The following is a 20,191-nucleotide window of genomic DNA, read 5'->3' on the forward strand; positions in this document are numbered from 1 at the left end:
CACTGGTGGGCGGTGCAGCAGCCACATATACACCACCTGGACCACACTCACTGGTGGGCGGTGCAGCAGCCACATATACACCACCTGGACCACACTCACTGGTGGGCGGTGCAGCAGCCACATATACACCACCTGGACCACACTCACTGGTGGGCGGTGCAGCAGCCACATATACACCACCTGGACCACACTCACTGGTGGGCGGTGCAGCAGCCACATATACACCACCTGGACCACACTCACTGGTGGGCGGTGCAGCAGCCACATATACACCACCTGGACCACACTCACTGGTGGGCGGTGCAGCAGCCACATATACACCACCTGGACCACACTCACTGGTGGGCGGTGCAGCAGCCACATATACACCACCTGGACCACACTCACTGGTGGGCGGTGCAGCAGCCACATATACACCACCTGGACCACACTCACTGGTGGGCGGTGCAGCAGCCACATATACACCACCTGGACCACACTCACTGGTGGGCGGTGCAGCAGCCACATATACACCACCTGGACCACACTCACTGGTGGGCGGTGCAGCAGCCACATATACACCACCTGGACCAAACTCACTGGTGGGCGGTGCAGCAGACACATATACACCACCTGGACCACACTCACTGGTGGGCGGTGCAGCAGCCACATATACACCACCTGGACCACACTCACTGGTGGGCGGTGCAGCAGCCACATATACACCACCTGGACCAAACTCACTGGTGGGCGGTGCAGCAGCCACATATACACCACCTGGACCACACTCACTGGTGGGCGGTGCAGCAGCCACATATACACCACCTGGACCACACTCACTGGTGGGCGGTGCAGCAGCCACATATACACCACCTGGACCACACTCACTGGTGGGCGGTGCAGCAGCCACATATACACCACCTGGACCACACTCACTGGTGGGCGGTGCAGCAGCCACATATACACCACCTGGACCACACTCACTGGTGGGCGGTGCAGCAGCCACATATACACCACCTGGACCACACTCACTGGTGGGCGGTGCAGCAGCCACATATACACCACCTGGACCACACTCACTGGTGGGCGGTGCAGCAGACACATATACACCACCTGGACCACACTCACTGGTGGGCGGTGCAGCAGCCACATATACACCACCTGGACCACACTCACTGGTGGGCGGTGCAGCAGCCACATATACACCACCTGGACCACACTCACTGGTGGGCGGTGCAGCAGCCACATATACACCACCTGGACCACACTCACTGGTGGGCGGTGCAGCAGCCACATATACACCACCTGGACCAAACTCACTGGTGGGCGGTGCAGCAGCCACATATACACCACCTGGACCACACTCACTGGTGGGCGGTGCAGCAGCCACATATACACCACCTGGACCAAACTCACTGGTGGGCGGTGCAGCAGACACATATACACCACCTGGACCAAACTCACTGGTGGGCGGTGCAGCAGCCACATATACACCACCTGGACCAAACTCACTGGTGGGCGGTGCAGCAGCCACATATACACCACCTGGACCACACTCACTGGTGGGCGGTGCAGCAGCCACATATACACCACCTGGACCAAACTCACTGGTGGGCGGTGCAGCAGCCACATATACACCACCTGGACCACACTCACTGGTGGGCGGTGCAGCAGCCACATATACACCACCTGGACCACACTCACTGGTGGGCGGTGCAGCAGCCACATATACACCACCTGGACCACACTCACTGGTGGGCGGTGCAGCAGCCACATATACACCACCTGGACCACACTCACTGGTGGGCGGTGCAGCAGCCACATATACACCACCTGGACCACACTCACTGGTGGGCGGTGCAGCAGCCACATATACACCACCTGGACCACACTGGTGGGCGGTGCAGCAGCCACATATACACCACCTGGACCACACCACCTGGACCAAACTCACTGGTGGGCGGTGCAGCAGACACATATACACCACCTGGACCACACTCACTGGTGGGCGGTGCAGCAGCCACATATACACCACCTGGACCACACTCACTGGTGGGCGGTGCAGCAGCCACATATACACCACCTGGACCACACTCACTGGTGGGCGGTGCAGCAGCCACATATACACCACCTGGACCACACTCACTGGTGGGCGGTGCAGCAGCCACATATACACCACCTGGACCAAACTCACTGGTGGGCGGTGCAGCAGCCACATATACACCACCTGGACCACACTCACTGGTGGGCGGTGCAGCAGCCACATATACACCACCTGGACCAAACTCACTGGTGGGCGGTGCAGCAGCCACATATACACCACCTGGACCACACTCACTGGTGGGCGGTGCAGCAGCCACATATACACCACCTGGACCACACTCACTGGTGGGCGGTGCAGCAGCCACATATACACCACCTGGACCACACTCACTGGTGGGCGGTGCAGCAGCCACATATACACCACCTGGACCAAACTCACTGGTGGGCGGTGCAGCAGCCACATATACACCACCTGGACCACACTCACTGGTGGGCGGTGCAGCAGCCACATATACACCACCTGGACCACACTCACTGGTGGGCGGTGCAGCAGCCACATATACACCACCTGGACCACACTCACTGGTGGGCGGTGCAGCAGCCACATATACACCACCTGGACCACACTCACTGGTGGGCGGTGCAGCAGCCACATATACACCACCTGGACCACACTCACTGGTGGGCGGTGCAGCAGCCACATATACACCACCTGGACCACACTCACTGGTGGGCGGTGCAGCAGCCACATATACACCACCTGGACCACACTCACTGGTGGGCGGTGCAGCAGCCACATATACACCACCTGGACCACACTCACTGGTGGGCGGTGCAGCAGCCACATATACACCACCTGGACCACACTCACTGGTGGGCGGTGCAGCAGCCACATATACACCACCTGGACCACACTCACTGGTGGGCGGTGCAGCAGCCACATATACACCACCTGGACCACACTCACTGGTGGGCGGTGCAGCAGACACATATACACCACCTGGACCACACTCACTGGTGGGCGGTGCAGCAGCCACATATACACCACCTGGACCACACTCACTGGTGGGCGGTGCAGCAGCCACATATACACCACCTGGACCACACTCACTGGTGGGCGGTGCAGCAGCCACATATACACCACCTGGACCACACTCACTGGTGGGCGGTGCAGCAGCCACATATACACCACCTGGACCACACTCACTGGTGGGCGGTGCAGCAGCCACATATACACCACCTGGACCACACTCACTGGTGGGCGGTGCAGCAGACACATATACACCACCTGGACCAAACTCACTGGTGGGCGGTGCAGCAGCCACATATACACCACCTGGACCACACTCACTGGTGGGCGGTGCAGCAGACACATATACACCACCTGGACCACACTCACTGGTGGGCGGTGCAGCAGCCACATATACACCACCTGGACCACACTCACTGGTGGGCGGTGCAGCAGCCACATATACACCACCTGGACCACACTCACTGGTGGGCGGTGCAGCAGCCACATATACACCACCTGGACCACACTCACTGGTGGGCGGTGCAGCAGCCACATATACACCACCTGGACCACACTCACTGGTGGGCGGTGCAGCAGACACATATACACCACCTGGACCACACTCACTGGTGGGCGGTGCAGCAGCCACATATACACCACCTGGACCAAACTCACTGGTGGGCGGTGCAGCAGCCACATATACACCACCTGGACCACACTCACTGGTGGGCGGTGCAGCAGCCACATATACACCACCTGGACCACACTCACTGGTGGGCGGTGCAGCAGCCACATATACACCACCTGGACCAAACTCACTGGTGGGCGGTGCAGCAGCCACATATACACCACCTGGACCCACCTCACTGGTGGGCGGTGCAGCAGCCACATATACACCACCTGGACCAAACTCACTGGTGGGCGGTGCAGCAGCCACATATACACCACCTGGACCACACTCACTGGTGGGCGGTGCAGCAGCCACATATACACCACCTGGACCACACTCACTGGTGGGCGGTGCAGCAGCCACATATACACCACCTGGACCACACTCACTGGTGGGCGGTGCAGCAGCCACATATACACCACCTGGACCACACTCACTGGTGGGCGGTGCAGCAGCCACATATACACCACCTGGACCACACTCACTGGTGGGCGGTGCAGCAGCCACATATACACCACCTGGACCACACTCACTGGTGGGCGGTGCAGCAGCCACATATACACCACCTGGACCACACTCACTGGTGGGCGGTGCAGCAGCCACATATACACCACCTGGACCACACTCACTGGTGGGCGGTGCAGCAGCCACATATACACCACCTGGACCACACTCACTGGTGGGCGGTGCAGCAGCCACATATACACCACCTGGACCACACTCACTGGTGGGCGGTGCAGCAGCCACATATACACCACCTGGACCACACTCACTGGTGGGCGGTGCAGCAGCCACATATACACCACCTGGACCACACTCACTGGTGGGCGGTGCAGCAGCCACATATACACCACCTGGACCACACTCACTGGTGGGCGGTGCAGCAGCCACATATACACCACCTGGACCACACTCACTGGTGGGCGGTGCAGCAGCCACATATACACCACCTGGACCACACTCACTGGTGGGCGGTGCAGCAGCCACATATACACCACCTGGACCACACTCACTGGTGGGCGGTGCAGCAGCCACATATACACCACCTGGACCACACTCACTGGTGGGCGGTGCAGCAGCCACATATACACCACCTGGACCACACTCACTGGTGGGCGGTGCAGCAGCCACATATACACCACCTGGACCAAACTCACTGGTGGGCGGTGCAGCAGCCACATATACACCACCTGGACCAACCTGGACCACACTCACTGGTGGGCGGTGCAGCAGCCACATATACACCACCTGGACCACACTCACTGGTGGGCGGTGCAGCAGCCACATATACACCACCTGGACCACACTCACTGGTGGGCGGTGCAGCAGCCACATATACACCACCTGGACCACACTCACTGGTGGGCGGTGCAGCAGCCACATATACACCACCTGGACCACACTCACTGGTGGGCGGTGCAGCAGCCACATATACACCACCTGGACCAAACTCACTGGTGGGCGGTGCAGCAGCCACATATACACCACCTGGACCAAACTCACTGGTGGGCGGTGCAGCAGCCACATATACACCACCTGGACCACACTCACTGGTGGGCGGTGCAGCAGCCACATATACACCACCTGGACCACACTCACTGGTGGGCGGTGCAGCAGCCACATATACACCACCTGGACCACACTCACTGGTGGGCGGTGCAGCAGCCACATATACACCACCTGGACCACACTCACTGGTGGGCGGTGCAGCAGCCACATATACACCACCTGGACCACACTCACTGGTGGGCGGTGCAGCAGCCACATATACACCACCTGGACCACTCACTGGTGGGCGGTGCAGACCACACTCACTGGTGGGCGGTGCAGCAGCCACATATACACCACCTGGACCACACTCACTGGTGGGCGGTGCAGCAGCCACATATACACCACCTGGACCACACTCACTGGTGGGCGGTGCAGCAGCCACATATACACCACCTGGACCACACTCACTGGTGGGCGGTGCAGCAGCCACATATACACCACCTGGACCACACTCACTGGTGGGCGGTGCAGCAGCCACATATACACCACCTGGACCAAACTCACTGGTGGGCGGTGCAGCAGCCACATATACACCACCTGGACCACACTCACTGGTGGGCGGTGCAGCAGCCACATATACACCACCTGGACCACACTCACTGGTGGGCGGTGCAGCAGCCACATATACACCACCTGGACCACACTCACTGGTGGGCGGTGCAGCAGCCACATATACACCACCTGGACCACACTCACTGGTGGGCGGTGCAGCAGCCACATATACACCACCTGGACCAAACTCACTGTTGGGCGGTGCAACAGCCACATATACACCACCTGGACCAAACTCACAGTTGGGCGGTGCAGCAGCCACATATACACCACCTGGACCACACACACTGGTGGGAGGTGCAGCAGCCACATATACACCACCTGGACCAAACTCACTGGTGGGCGGTGCAGCAGCCACATATACACCACCTGGACCACAGTCACTGGTGGGCGGTGCAAAAGTCACATATACACCACCTGGACAAAACTCACTGGTGGGCGGTGCAGCAGCCACATATACACCACCTGGACCAAACTCACTGGTGGACGGTGCAGCAGCCACATATACACCACCTGGACCACACTCACTGGTGGGCGGTGCAGCAGACACATATACACCACCTGGACCAAACTCACTGGTGGGCGGTGCAGCAGCCACATATACACCACCTGGACCAAACTCACTGGTGGGCGGTGCAGCAGCCACATATACACCACCTGGACCACACTCACTGGTGGGCGGTGCAGCAGCCACATATACACCACCTGGACCAAACTCACTGGTGGGCGGTGCAGCAGCCACATATACACCACCTGGACCACACTCACTGGTGGGCGGTGCAGCAGCCACATATACACCACCTGGACCACACTCACTGGTGGGCGGTGCAGCAGCCACATATACACCACCTGGACCACACTCACTGGTGGGCGGTGCAGCAGCCACATATACACCACCTGGACCAAACTCACTGGTGGGCGGTGCAGCAGCCACATATACACCACCTGGACCAAACTCACTGGTGGCCGGTGCAGCAGCCACATATACACCACCTGGACCACACACACTGGTGGGCGGTGCAGCAGATACATATACACCACCTGGACCACACACACTGGTGGGCGGTGCAGCAGCCACATATACACCACCTGGACCAAACTCACTGGTGGGCGGTGCAGCAGCCACATATACACCACCTGGACCAAACTCACTGATGGGCGGTGCAGCAGACACATATACACCACCTGGACCAAACTCACTGTTGGGCGGTGCAACAGCCACATATACACCACCTGGACCAAACTCACAGTTGGGCGGTGCAGCAGCCACATATACACCACCTGGACCAAACTCACTGGTGGTCGGTGCAGCAGCCACATATACACCACCTGGACCAAACTCACTGTTGGGCGGTGCAACAGCCACATATACACCACCTGGACCAAACTCACTGGTGGGCGGTGCAGCAGCCACATATACACCACCTGGACCACAGTCACTGGTGGGCGGTGCAACAGTCACATATACACCACCTGGACCAAACTCACTGTTGGGCGGTGCAGCAGCCACATATACACCACCTGGACCAAACTCACTGGTGGGCGGTGCAGCAGCCACATATACCCCACCTGGACCACACTCACTGGTGGGCGGTGCAGCAGCCACATATACACCACCTGGACCACACTCACTGGTGGGCGGTGCAGCAGCCACTTATACACCACCTGTACCAAACTCACTGGTGGGCGGTGCAGCAGACACATACACCACCTGGACCACACTCACTGGTGGGCGGTGCAGCAGTCACATATACACCACCTGGACCACACTCACTGGTGGGCGGTGCAGCAGCCACATATACACCACCTGGACCACACTCACTGGTGGGCGGTGCAGCAGCCATATATACACCACCTGGACCACACTCACTGGTGGGCGGTGCAGCAGCCACATATACACCACCTGGACCAAACTCACTGGTGGGCGGTGCAGCAGCCACATATACACCATCTGGACAAAACTCACTGGTGAGCGGTGCAGCAGATATACATATACACCACCTGCCACATATACACCACCTGGACCACACTGGTGGGTGGTGCAGCAGACACATATACACCACCTGGACCACACTCACTGTTGGGCGGTGCAGCAGCCACATATACACCACCTGGACGAAACTCACTGGTGGGCGGGGCAGCAGCCACATATACACCACCTGGACCACGCTCACTGGTGGGCGGTGCAGCAGCCACATATACACCACCTGGACCACACTCACTGGTGGGCGGTGCAGCAGCCACATATACACCACCTGGACCAAACTCACTGGTGGGCGGTGCAGCAGCCATATATACACCACCTGGACCACACTCACTGGTGAGCGGTGCAGCAGCCACATATACACCACCTGGACCACACTCACTGGTGGGCGGTGCAGCAGCCACATATACACCACCTGGACCAAACTCACTGGTGGGCGGTGCAGCAGCCACATATACACCACCTGGAACAAACTCACTGATGGGCGGTGCAGCAGCCACATATACACCACCTGGACCACACTCACTGGTGGGCGGTGCAGCAGCCACATATACACCACCTGGACCACACTGGTGGGCGGTGCAGCAGCCACATATACACCACCTGGACCCACACTGGTGGGCGGTGCAGCAGCCACATATACACCACCTGGACCACACTCACTGGTGGGCTGTGCAGCAGCCACATATACACCACCTGGACCACACTCACTGGTGGGCGGTGCAGCAGCCACATATACACCACCTGGACCACACTCACTGGTAGGCGGTGCAGCAGACACATATACACCACCTGGACCACACTCACTGGTGGGCGGTGCAGCAGCCACATATACACCACCTGGACCACACTCACTGGTGGGCGGTGCAGCAGCCACATATACACCACCTGGACCAAACTCACTGGTGGGCGGTGCAGCAGCCACATATACACCACCTGGACCAAACTCACTGCTGGGCGGTGCAGCAGCCACATATACACCACCTGGACCAAACTCACTGGTGGGCGGTGCAACAGACACATATACACCACCTGGACCAAACTCACTGTTGGGCGGTGCAGCAGCCACATATACACCACCTGGACCAAACTCACTGTTGGGCGGTGCAGCAGCCACATATACACCACCTGGACCAAACTCACTGTTGGGCGGTGCAGCAGCCACATATACACCACCTGGACCAAACTCACTGGTGGTCAGTGCAGCAGACACATATACACCACCTGGACCACACTCACTGGTGGTCAGTGCAGCAGACACATATACACCACCTGGACCAAACTCACTGGTGGGCGGTGCAGCAGCCACATATACACCACCTGGACCAAACTCACTGGTGGGCGGTGCAGCAGTCACATATACACCACCTGGACCAAACTCACTGGTGGGCGGTGCAGCAGCCACATATACATCACCTGGACCAAACTCACTGGTGGGCGGTGCAGCAGCCACATATACACCACCTGGACCACACTCACTGGTGGGCGGTGCAGCAGCCACATATACACCACCTGGACCACACTCACTGGTGGGCGGTGCAGCAGCCACATATACACCACCTGGACCAAACTCACTGGTGGGCGGTGCAGCAGCCACATATACACCACCTGGACCAAACTCACTGGTTGGCCGTGGAGCAGCCACATATACACCACCTGGACCACACTCACTGATGGGCGGTGCAGCAGCCACATATACACCACCTGGACCAAACTCACTGGTGGGCGGTGCAGCAGCCACATATACACCACCTGGACCACACTCACTGGTGGGCGGTGCAGCAGCCACATATACACCACCTGGACCACACTCACTGGTGGGCGGTGCAGCAGCCACATATACACCACCTGGACCAACACTCACTGGTGGGCGGTGCAGCAGACACATATACACCACCTGGACCAAACTCACTGGTGGGCGGTGCAGCAGCCACATATACACCACCTGGACCACACTCACTGGTGGGCGGTGCAGCAGATACATATACACCACCTGGACCACACTCACTGGTGGGCGGTGCAGCAGCCACATATACACCACCTGGACCACACTCACTGGTGGGCGGTGCAGCAGCCACATATACACCACCTGGACCAAACTCACTGGTGGGCGGTGCAGCAGCCACATATACACCACCTGGACCACACTCACTGGTGGGCGGTGCAGCAGACACATATACACCACCTGGACCACACTCACTGGTGGGCGGTGCAGCAGCCACATATACACCACCTGGACCAAACTCACTGGTGGGCGGTGCAGCAGCCACATATACACCACCTGGACCACACTCACTGGTGGGCGGTGCAGCAGCCACATATACACCACCTGGACCACACTCACTGGTGGGCGGTGCAGCAGCCACATATACACCACCTGGACCACACTCACTGGTGGGCGGTGCAGCAGCCACATATACACCACCTGGACCACACTCACTGGTGGGCGGTGCAGCAGCCACATATACACCACCTGGACCAAACTCACTGGTGGGCGGTGCAGCAGCCACATATACACCACCTGGACCACACTCACTGGTGGGCGGTGCAGCAGCCACATATACACCACCTGGACCACACTCACTGGTGGGCGGTGCAGCAGCCACATATACACCACCTGGACCACACTCACTGGTGGGCGGTGCAGCAGCCACATATACACCACCTGGACCACACTCACTGGTGGGCGGTGCAGCAGCCACATATACACCACCTGGACCACACTCACTGGTGGGCGGTGCAGCAGTCACATATACACCACCTGGACCAAACTCACTGGTGGGCGGTGCAGCAGCCACATATACACCACCTGGACCACACTCACTGGTGGGCGGTGCAGCAGACACATATACACCACCTGGACCACACTCACTGGTGGGCGGTGCAGCAGCCACATATACACCACCTGGACCACACTCACTGGTGGGCGGTGCAGCAGACACATATACACCACCTGGACCAAACTCACTGGTGGGCGGTGCAGCAGCCACATATACACCACCTGGACCACACTCACTGGTGGGTGGTGCAGCAGACACATATACACCACCTGGACCACACTCACTGGTGGGCGGTGCAGCAGCCACATATACACCACCTGGACCACACTCACTGGTGGGCGGTGCAGCAGCCACATATACACCACCTGGACCACACTGGTGGACGGTGCAGCAGCCACATATACACCACCTGGACCACACTCACTGGTGGGCGGTGCAGCAGCCACATATACACCACCTGGACCACACTCACTGGTGGGCGGTGCAGCAGCCACATATACACCACCTGGACCACACTCACTGGTGGGCGGTGCAGCAGCCACATATACACCACCTGGACCACACTCACTGGTGGGCGGTGCAGCAGCCACATATACACCACCTGGACCACACTCACTGGTGGGCGGTGCAGCAGCCACATATACACCACCTGGACCACACTCACTGGTGGGCGGTGCAGCAGCCACATATACACCACCTGGACCAAACTCACTGGTGGGCGGTGCAGCAGACACATATACACCACCTGGACCAAACTCACTGGTGGGCGGTGCAGCAGCCACATATACACCACCTGGACCACACTCACTGGTGGGCGGTGCAGCAGACACATATACACCACCTGGACCACACTCACTGGTGGGCGGTGCAGCAGCCACATATACACCACCTGGACCACACTCACTGGTGGGCGGTGCAGCAGCCACATATACACCACCTGGACCAAACTCACTGGTGGGCGGTGCAGCAGCCACATATACACCACCTGGACCACACTCACTGGTGGGCGGTGCAGCAGCCACATATACACCACCTGGACCACACTCACTGGTGGGCGGTGCAGCAGCCACATATACACCACCTGGACCACACTCACTGGTGGGCGGTGCAGCAGCCACATATACACCACCTGGACCACACTCACTGGTGGGCGGTGCAGCAGCCACATATACACCACCTGGACCACACTCACTGGTGGGCGGTGCAGCAGACACATATACACCACCTGGACCACACTCACTGGTGGGCGGTGCAGCAGCCACATATACACCACCTGGACCACACTCACTGGTGGGCGGTGCAGCAGCCACATATACACCACCTGGACCACACTCACTGGTGGGCGGTGCAGCAGCCACATATACACCACCTGGACCACACTCACTGGTGGGCGGTGCAGCAGACACATATACACCACCTGGACCACACTCACTGGTGGGCGGTGCAGCAGCCACATATACACCACCTGGACCAAACTCACTGGTGGGCGGTGCAGCAGCCACATATACACCACCTGGACCACACTCACTGGTGGGCGGTGCAGCAGCCACATATACACCACCTGGACCACACTCACTGGTGGGCGGTGCAGCAGCCACATATACACCACCTGGACCACACTCACTGGTGGGCGGTGCAGCAGCCACATATACACCACCTGGACCAAACTCACTGGTGGGCGGTGCAGCAGCCACATATACACCACCTGGACCACACTCACTGGTGGGCGGTGCAGCAGCCACATATACACCACCTGGACCACACTCACTGGTGGGCGGTGCAGCAGCCACATATACACCACCTGGACCACACTCACTGGTGGGCGGTGCAGCAGCCACATATACACCACCTGGACCAAACTCACTGGTGGGCGGTGCAGCAGCCACATATACACCACCTGGACCACACTCACTGGTGGGCGGTGCAGCAGCCACATATACACCACCTGGACCACACTCACTGGTGGGCGGTGCAGCAGCCACATATACACCACCTGGACCACACTCACTGGTGGGCGGTGCAGCAGCCACATATACACCACCTGGACCACACTCACTGGTGGGCGGTGCAGCAGCCACATATACACCACCTGGACCACACTCACTGGTGGGCGGTGCAGCAGCCACATATACACCACCTGGACCACACTCACTGGTGGGCGGTGCAGCAGCCACATATACACCACCTGGACCACACTCACTGGTGGGCGGTGCAGCAGCCACATATACACCACCTGGACCACACTCACTGGTGGGCGGTGCAGCAGCCACATATACACCACCTGGACCACACTCACTGGTGGGCGGTGCAGCAGCCACATATACACCACCTGGACCACACTCACTGGTGGGCGGTGCAGCAGCCACATATACACCACCTGGACCACACTCACTGGTGGGCGGTGCAGCAGCCACATATACACCACCTGGACCACACTCACTGGTGGGCGGTGCAGCAGCCACATATACACCACCTGGACCACACTCACTGGTGGGCGGTGCAGCAGCCACATATACACCACCTGGACCACACTCACTGGTGGGCGGTGCAGCAGCCACATATACACCACCTGGACCAAACTCACTGGTGGGCGGTGCAGCAGCCACATATACACCACCTGGACCAAACTCACTGGTGGGCGGTGCAGCAGCCACATATACACCACCTGGACCAAACTCACTGGTGGGCGGTGCAGCAGCCACATATACACCACCTGGACCAAACTCACTGGTGGGCGGTGCAGCAGCCACATATACACCACCTGGACCACACTCACTGGTGGGCGGTGCAGCAGACACATATACACCACCTGGACCACACTCACTGGTGGGCGGTGCAGCAGCCACATATACACCACCTGGACCAAACTCACTGGTGGGCGGTGCAGCAGCCACATATACACCACCTGGACCACACTCACTGGTGGGCGGTGCAGCAGCCACATATACACCACCTGGACCACACTCACTGGTGGGCGGTGCAGCAGCCACATATACACCACCTGGACCACACTCACTGGTGGGCGGTGCAGCAGCCACATATACACCACCTGGACCACACTCACTGGTGGGCGGTGCAGCAGCCACATATACACCACCTGGACCACACTCACTGGTGGGCGGTGCAGCAGCCACATATACACCACCTGGACCACACTCACTGGTGGGCGGTGCAGCAGCCACATATACACCACCTGGACCACACTCACTGGTGGGCGGTGCAGCAGCCACATATACACCACCTGGACCAAACTCACTGGTGGGCGGTGCAGCAGCCACATATACACCACCTGGACCACACTCACTGGTGGGCGGTGCAGCAGCCACATATACACCACCTGGACCACACTCACTGGTGGGCGGTGCAGCAGCCACATATACACCACCTGGACCACACTCACTGGTGGGCGGTGCAGCAGCCACATATACACCACCTGGACCACACTCACTGGTGGGCGGTGCAGCAGCCACATATACACCACCTGGACCACACTCACTGGTGGGCGGTGCAGCAGCCACATATACACCACCTGGACCACACTCACTGGTGGGCGGTGCAGCAGCCACATATACACCACCTGGACCAAACTCACTGGTGGGCGGTGCAGCAGCCACATATACACCACCTGGACCACACTCACTGGTGGGCGGTGCAGCAGCCACATATACACCACCTGGACCACACTCACTGGTGGGCGGTGCAGCAGCCACATATACACCACCTGGACAACACTCACTGGTGGGCGGTGCAGCAGCCACATATACACCACCTGGACCAAACTCACTGGTGGGCGGTGCAGCAGCCACACACCATACACCACTGGTGGGCTGCAGCAGCCACCACACTCACTGGTGGGCGGTGCAGCAGCCACATATACACCACCTGGACCACACTCACTGGTGGGCGGTGCAGCAGCCACATATACACCACCTGGACCACACTCACTGGTGGGCGGTGCAGCAGCCACATATACACCACCTGGACCAAACTCACTGGTGGGCGGTGCAGCAGCCACATATACACCACCTGGACCACACTCACTGGTGGGCGGTGCAGCAGACACATATACACCACCTGGACCACACTCACTGGTGGGCGGTGCAGCAGACACATATACACCACCTGGACCACACTCACTGGTGGGCGGTGCAGCAGCCACATATACACCACCTGGACCAAACTCACTGGTGGGCGGTGCAGCAGCCACATATACACCACCTGGACCAAACTCACTGGTGGGCGGTGCAGCAGCCACATATACACCACCTGGACCACACTCACTGGTGGGCGGTGCAGCAGCCACATATACACCACCTGGACGAAACTCACTGGTGGGCGGTGCAGCAGCCACATATACACCACCTGGACCACACTCACTGGTGGGCGGTGCAGCAGCCACATATACACCACCTGGACCAAACTCACTGGTGGGCGGTGCAGCAGCCACATATACACCACCTGGACCAAACTCACTGGTGGGCGGTGCAGCAGCCACATATACACCACCTGGACCAAACTCACTGGTGGGCGGTGCAGCAGCCACATATACACCACCTGGACCAAACTCACTGGTGGGCGGTGCAGCAGCCACATATACACCACCTGGACCAAACTCACTGGTGGGCGGTGCAGCAGCCACATATACACCACCTGGACCACACTCACTGGTGGGCGGTGCAGCAGCCACATATACACCACCTGGACCAAACTCACTGGTGGGCGGTGCAGCAGCCACATATACACCACCTGGACCAAACTCACTGGTGGGCGGTGCAGCAGCCACATATACACCACCTGGACCAAACTCACTGGTGGGCGGTGCAGCAGCCACATATACACCACCTGGACCAAACTCACTGGTGGGCGGTGCAGCAGCCACATATACACCACCTGGACCACACTCACTGGTGGGCGGTGCAGCAGCCACATATACACCACCTGGACCACACTCACTGGTGGGCGGTGCAGCAGCCACATATACACCACCTGGACCAAACTCACTGGTGGGCGGTGCAGCAGCCACATATACACCACCTGGACCACACTCACTGGTGGGCGGTGCAGCAGCCACATATACACCACCTGGACCAAACTCACTGGTGGGCGGTGCAGCAGCCACATATACACCACCTGGACCAAACTCACTGGTGGGCGGTGCAGCAGCCACATATACACCACCTGGACCAAACTCACTGGTGGGCGGTGCAGCAGCCACATATACACCACCTGGACCACACTCACTGGTGGGCGGTGCAGCAGACACATATACACCACCTGGACCAAACTCACTGGTGGGCGGTGCAGCAGACACATATACACCACCTGGACCACACTCACTGGTGGGCGGTGCAGCAGCCACATATACACCACCTGGACCACACTCACTGGTGGGCGGTGCAGCAGCCACATATACACCACCTGGACCACACTCACTGGTGGGCGGTGCAGCAGCCACATATACACCACCTGGACCACACTCACTGGTGGGCGGTGCAGCAGCCACATATACACCACCTGGACCACACTCACTGGTGGGCGGTGCAGCAGCCACATATACACCACCTGGACCACACTCACTGGTGGGCGGTGCAGCAGCCACATATACACCACCTGGACCACACTCACTGGTGGGCGGTGCAGCAGCCACATATACACCACCTGGACCACACTCACTGGTGGGCGGTGCAGCAGCCACATACACACCACCTGGACCACACTCACTGGTGGGCGGTGCAGCAGCCACATATACACCACCTGGACCACACTCACTGGTGGGCGGTGCAGCAGACACAGTAAGTAACGTCACTGATGACTGATCATAGTGATGCCAGGGCGATTAAGGGTTTTTCCAAAACATCATAAATAAAATTGTCGATTTATCGTAGTTTATCATATAGCGTCATTGATTTTCCCTATATAGGCCTAATTGTACTCTGTAATCATATAATAGGCTATATAGAAACAAAGGATTTTTCTCTTATGTTGCTGCAGCACTGCCTAGTATGGGTCAGTAGGCCTGCTGCAGTGTTCCTCCTTTCTTATGTTTTTAGTGTCACCTTCTTTAGAGGCTCTTTGGTGTCACCCCCTAAATGGTGTCACCCGGGGCGCCCCCCCCCCCGCCCCCCCTAACGACGCCTCTGCACATTAGGTAGGCTTCTGTTATGAAAATAAAGAAATTTATGCATAACTCTAAGGATTGTACAACCCAGGGTTGACTACCATCAACACTGAGAGCACTGTGCTACCAGTGATGTGTTCACCACTGTTGGTTATTGTCACTGTCAGCACCACTGAGAGCACTGTGCTACCAGTGATGTGTTCACCACTGTTGGTTATTGTCACTGTCAGCACCACTGAGAGCACTGTGCTACCAGTGATGTGTTCACCACTGTTGGTTATTGTCACTGTCAGCACCACTGAGAGCACTGTGCTACCAGTGATGTGTTCACCACTGTTGGTTATTGTCACTGTCAGCACCACTGAGAGCACTGTGCTACCAGTGATGTGTTCACCACTGTTGGTTATTGTCACTGTCAGCACCACTGAGAGCACTGTGCTACCAGTGATGTGTTCACCACTGTTGGTTATTGTCACTGTCAGCACCACTGAGAGCACTGTGCTACCAGTGATGTGTTCACTGTTGGTTATTGTCACTGTCAGCACCACTGAGAGCACTGTGCTACCAGTGATGTGTTCACCACTGTTGGTTATTGTCACTGTCAGCACCACTGAGAGCACTGTGCTACCAGTGACTGTCAGCACCACTGAGAGCACTGTGCTACCAGTGATGTGTTCACCACTGTTGGTTATTGTCACTGTCAGCACCACTGAGAGCACTGTGCTACCAGTACCAGTGCACCACTGAGAGCATGTTCACCACTGTTGGTTATTGTCACTGTCAGCACCACTGAGAGCACTGTGCTACCCACTGTTGGTTATTGTCACTGTCAGCACCACTGAGAGCACTGTGCTACCAGTGATGTGTTCACCACTGTTGGTTATTGTCACTGTCAGCACCACTGAGAGCACTGTGCTACCAGTGATGTGTTCACCACTGTTGGTTATTGTCACTGTCAGCACCACTGAGAGCACTGTGCTACCAGTGATGTGTTCACCACTGTTGGTTATTGTCACTGTCAGCACCACTGAGAGCACTGTGCTACCAGTGATGTGTTCACCACTGTTGGTTATTGTCACTGTCAGCACCACTGAGAGCACTGTGCTACCAGTGATGTGTTCACCACTGTTGGTTATTGTCACTGTCAGCACCACTGAGAGCACTGTGCTACCAGTGATGTGTTCACCACTGTTGGTTATTGTCACTGTCAGCACCACTGAGAGCACTGTGCTACCAGTGATGTGTTCACCACTGTTGGTTATTGTCACTGTCAGCACCACTGAGAGCACTGTGCTACCAGTGATGTGTTCACCACTGTTGGTTATTGTCACTGTCAGCACCACTGAGAGCACTGTGCTACCAGTGATGTGTTCACCACTGTTGGTTATTGTCACTGTCAGCACCACTGAGAGCACTGTGCTACCAGTGATGTGTTCACCACTGTTGGTTATTGTCACTGTCAGCACCACTGAGAGCACTGTGCTACCAGTGATGTGTTCACCACTGTTGGTTATTGTCACTGTCAGCACCACTGAGAGCACTGTGCTACCAGTGATGTGTTCACCACTGTTGGTTATTGTCACTGTCAGCACCACTGAGAGCACTGTGCTACCAGTGATGTGTTCACCACTGTTGGTTATTGTCACTGTCAGCACCACTGAGAGCACTGTGCTACCAGTGATGTGTTTACCACTGTTGGTTATTGTCACTGTCAGCACCACTGAGAGCACTGTGCTACCAGTGATGTGTTCACCACTGTTGGTTATTGTCACTGTCAGCACCACTGAGAGCACTGTGCTACCAGTGATGTGTTCACCACTGTTGGTTATTGTCACTGTCAGCACCACTGAGAGCACTGTGCTACCAGTGATGTGTTCACCACTGTTGGTTATTGTCACTGTCAGCACCACTGAGAGCACTGTGCTACCAGTGATGTGTTTACCACTGTTGGTTATTGTCACTGTCAGCACCACTGAGAGCACTGTGCTACCAGTGATGTGTTCACCACTGTTGGTTATTGTCACTGTCAGCACCACTGAGAGCACTGTGCTACCAGTGATGTGTTCACCACTGTTGGTTATTGTCACTGTCAGCACCACTGAGAGCACTGTGCTACCAGTGATGTGTTCACCACTGTTGGTTATTGTCACTGTCAGCACCACTGAGAGCACTGTGCTACCAGTGGTGTGTTGACCACTGTGTTATGTCACTTCAGCACCACTGAGAGCACTGCTTGTCACTGTGAGCACTGTGCTACCAGTGATGTGAGAGCACTGTGCTACCAGTGATGTGTTCACCACTGTTGTTATTGTCACTGTCAGCACCTTTGAGAGCACTGTGCTACCAGTGATATGTTCATCACTGTTGTTATTGTCACTGTCAGCACCGCTGAGAACATTGTGCTACCAGTGATGTGGTTACTGTTGTTGTCACTGTCAGCTCGCTGAGAGCACTGTGCTACCAGTGATGTGTTTGAGAGCACCACTGTTGATTATTGTCACTTTCAGCATCACTGAGAGCACTGTGCTACCCCTGGTATTGTTCCTCGATGACGGTTCCTCTTCATACGCATATTGCAACCCATCTGTTGACAGGACAACGGCAGGTTTCCACTTATTCTCTGTAACTGTCAGTTTTGGCATTTCCGAGAATTTTTTTTGCAACTAATTATAAGGTATACCACGCATTTTTCTCCTCACAGACTAGTATATAGTTCAACTCCTCATCTCAAAGAAACTCGCGAATCTTTGGACCAACAAATTCATCCCCATTAATTTTTGCATCATTGAGCCTCGAGGATTTACTACCGAGGTTCTTTAATATTGCCACCGTTTTGTCCAGACTATAACGTGTAAACGTTGTAACAAAATCAAGCTCGGGTCTTCAGGTAGAGAATACCGAACATTTTTTGTTCAAGGGTTCACTGAGTGTCAGGGTGGCTAATACTTTTTGATATAATAAGTCCTCGTCCGGGTATCCCACTCAAAGAAAACAGCAATACTTGGTGTAGTCTAGCTGCAGTACAAGGAAAATAGCAGCAACTTCATTCGCCACAAAGTTGCCACTGATGGTTGTTGCGAGGGGAAAGTCAGTTCTGCATAACAAAAGTTATAATGTTCACGTAGTTAAGGGGCATCTTTTTCCAAAGTTAGCTGAAAAAGTCAGCATCCAAAGCAAATAGTAAACTGACTTTGACACGCGAGCACTGCATGACTTATGGGAATGTACTGAAATAGTTTAGTTACTCTGGTAAGTAGGTTGATAGAATATCTGAATTCTGAGAGAATCAACTGTATTTTGTCGTCAGACTTGACTTAAAAACAAACGTTGCCATAACCAAAGCTGCACAATTGCTGGTCAATTCAGCACAAGTGCGTCCACATCATCACCTCCAAAAAATAATAAGAAACTTGAAAAAGAAAACAGCTGCAGATGAGAAACAGTAGAAATTTCAAGTATTGTTTTAAATACTCATACACTGCGAAATTATTTAAATTACACC

The sequence above is a fragment of the Cherax quadricarinatus genome, unplaced genomic scaffold, assembly GCF_038502225.1.
Source record: "Cherax quadricarinatus isolate ZL_2023a unplaced genomic scaffold, ASM3850222v1 Contig1159, whole genome shotgun sequence".
Taxonomy (NCBI): domain Eukaryota; kingdom Metazoa; phylum Arthropoda; class Malacostraca; order Decapoda; family Parastacidae; genus Cherax; species Cherax quadricarinatus.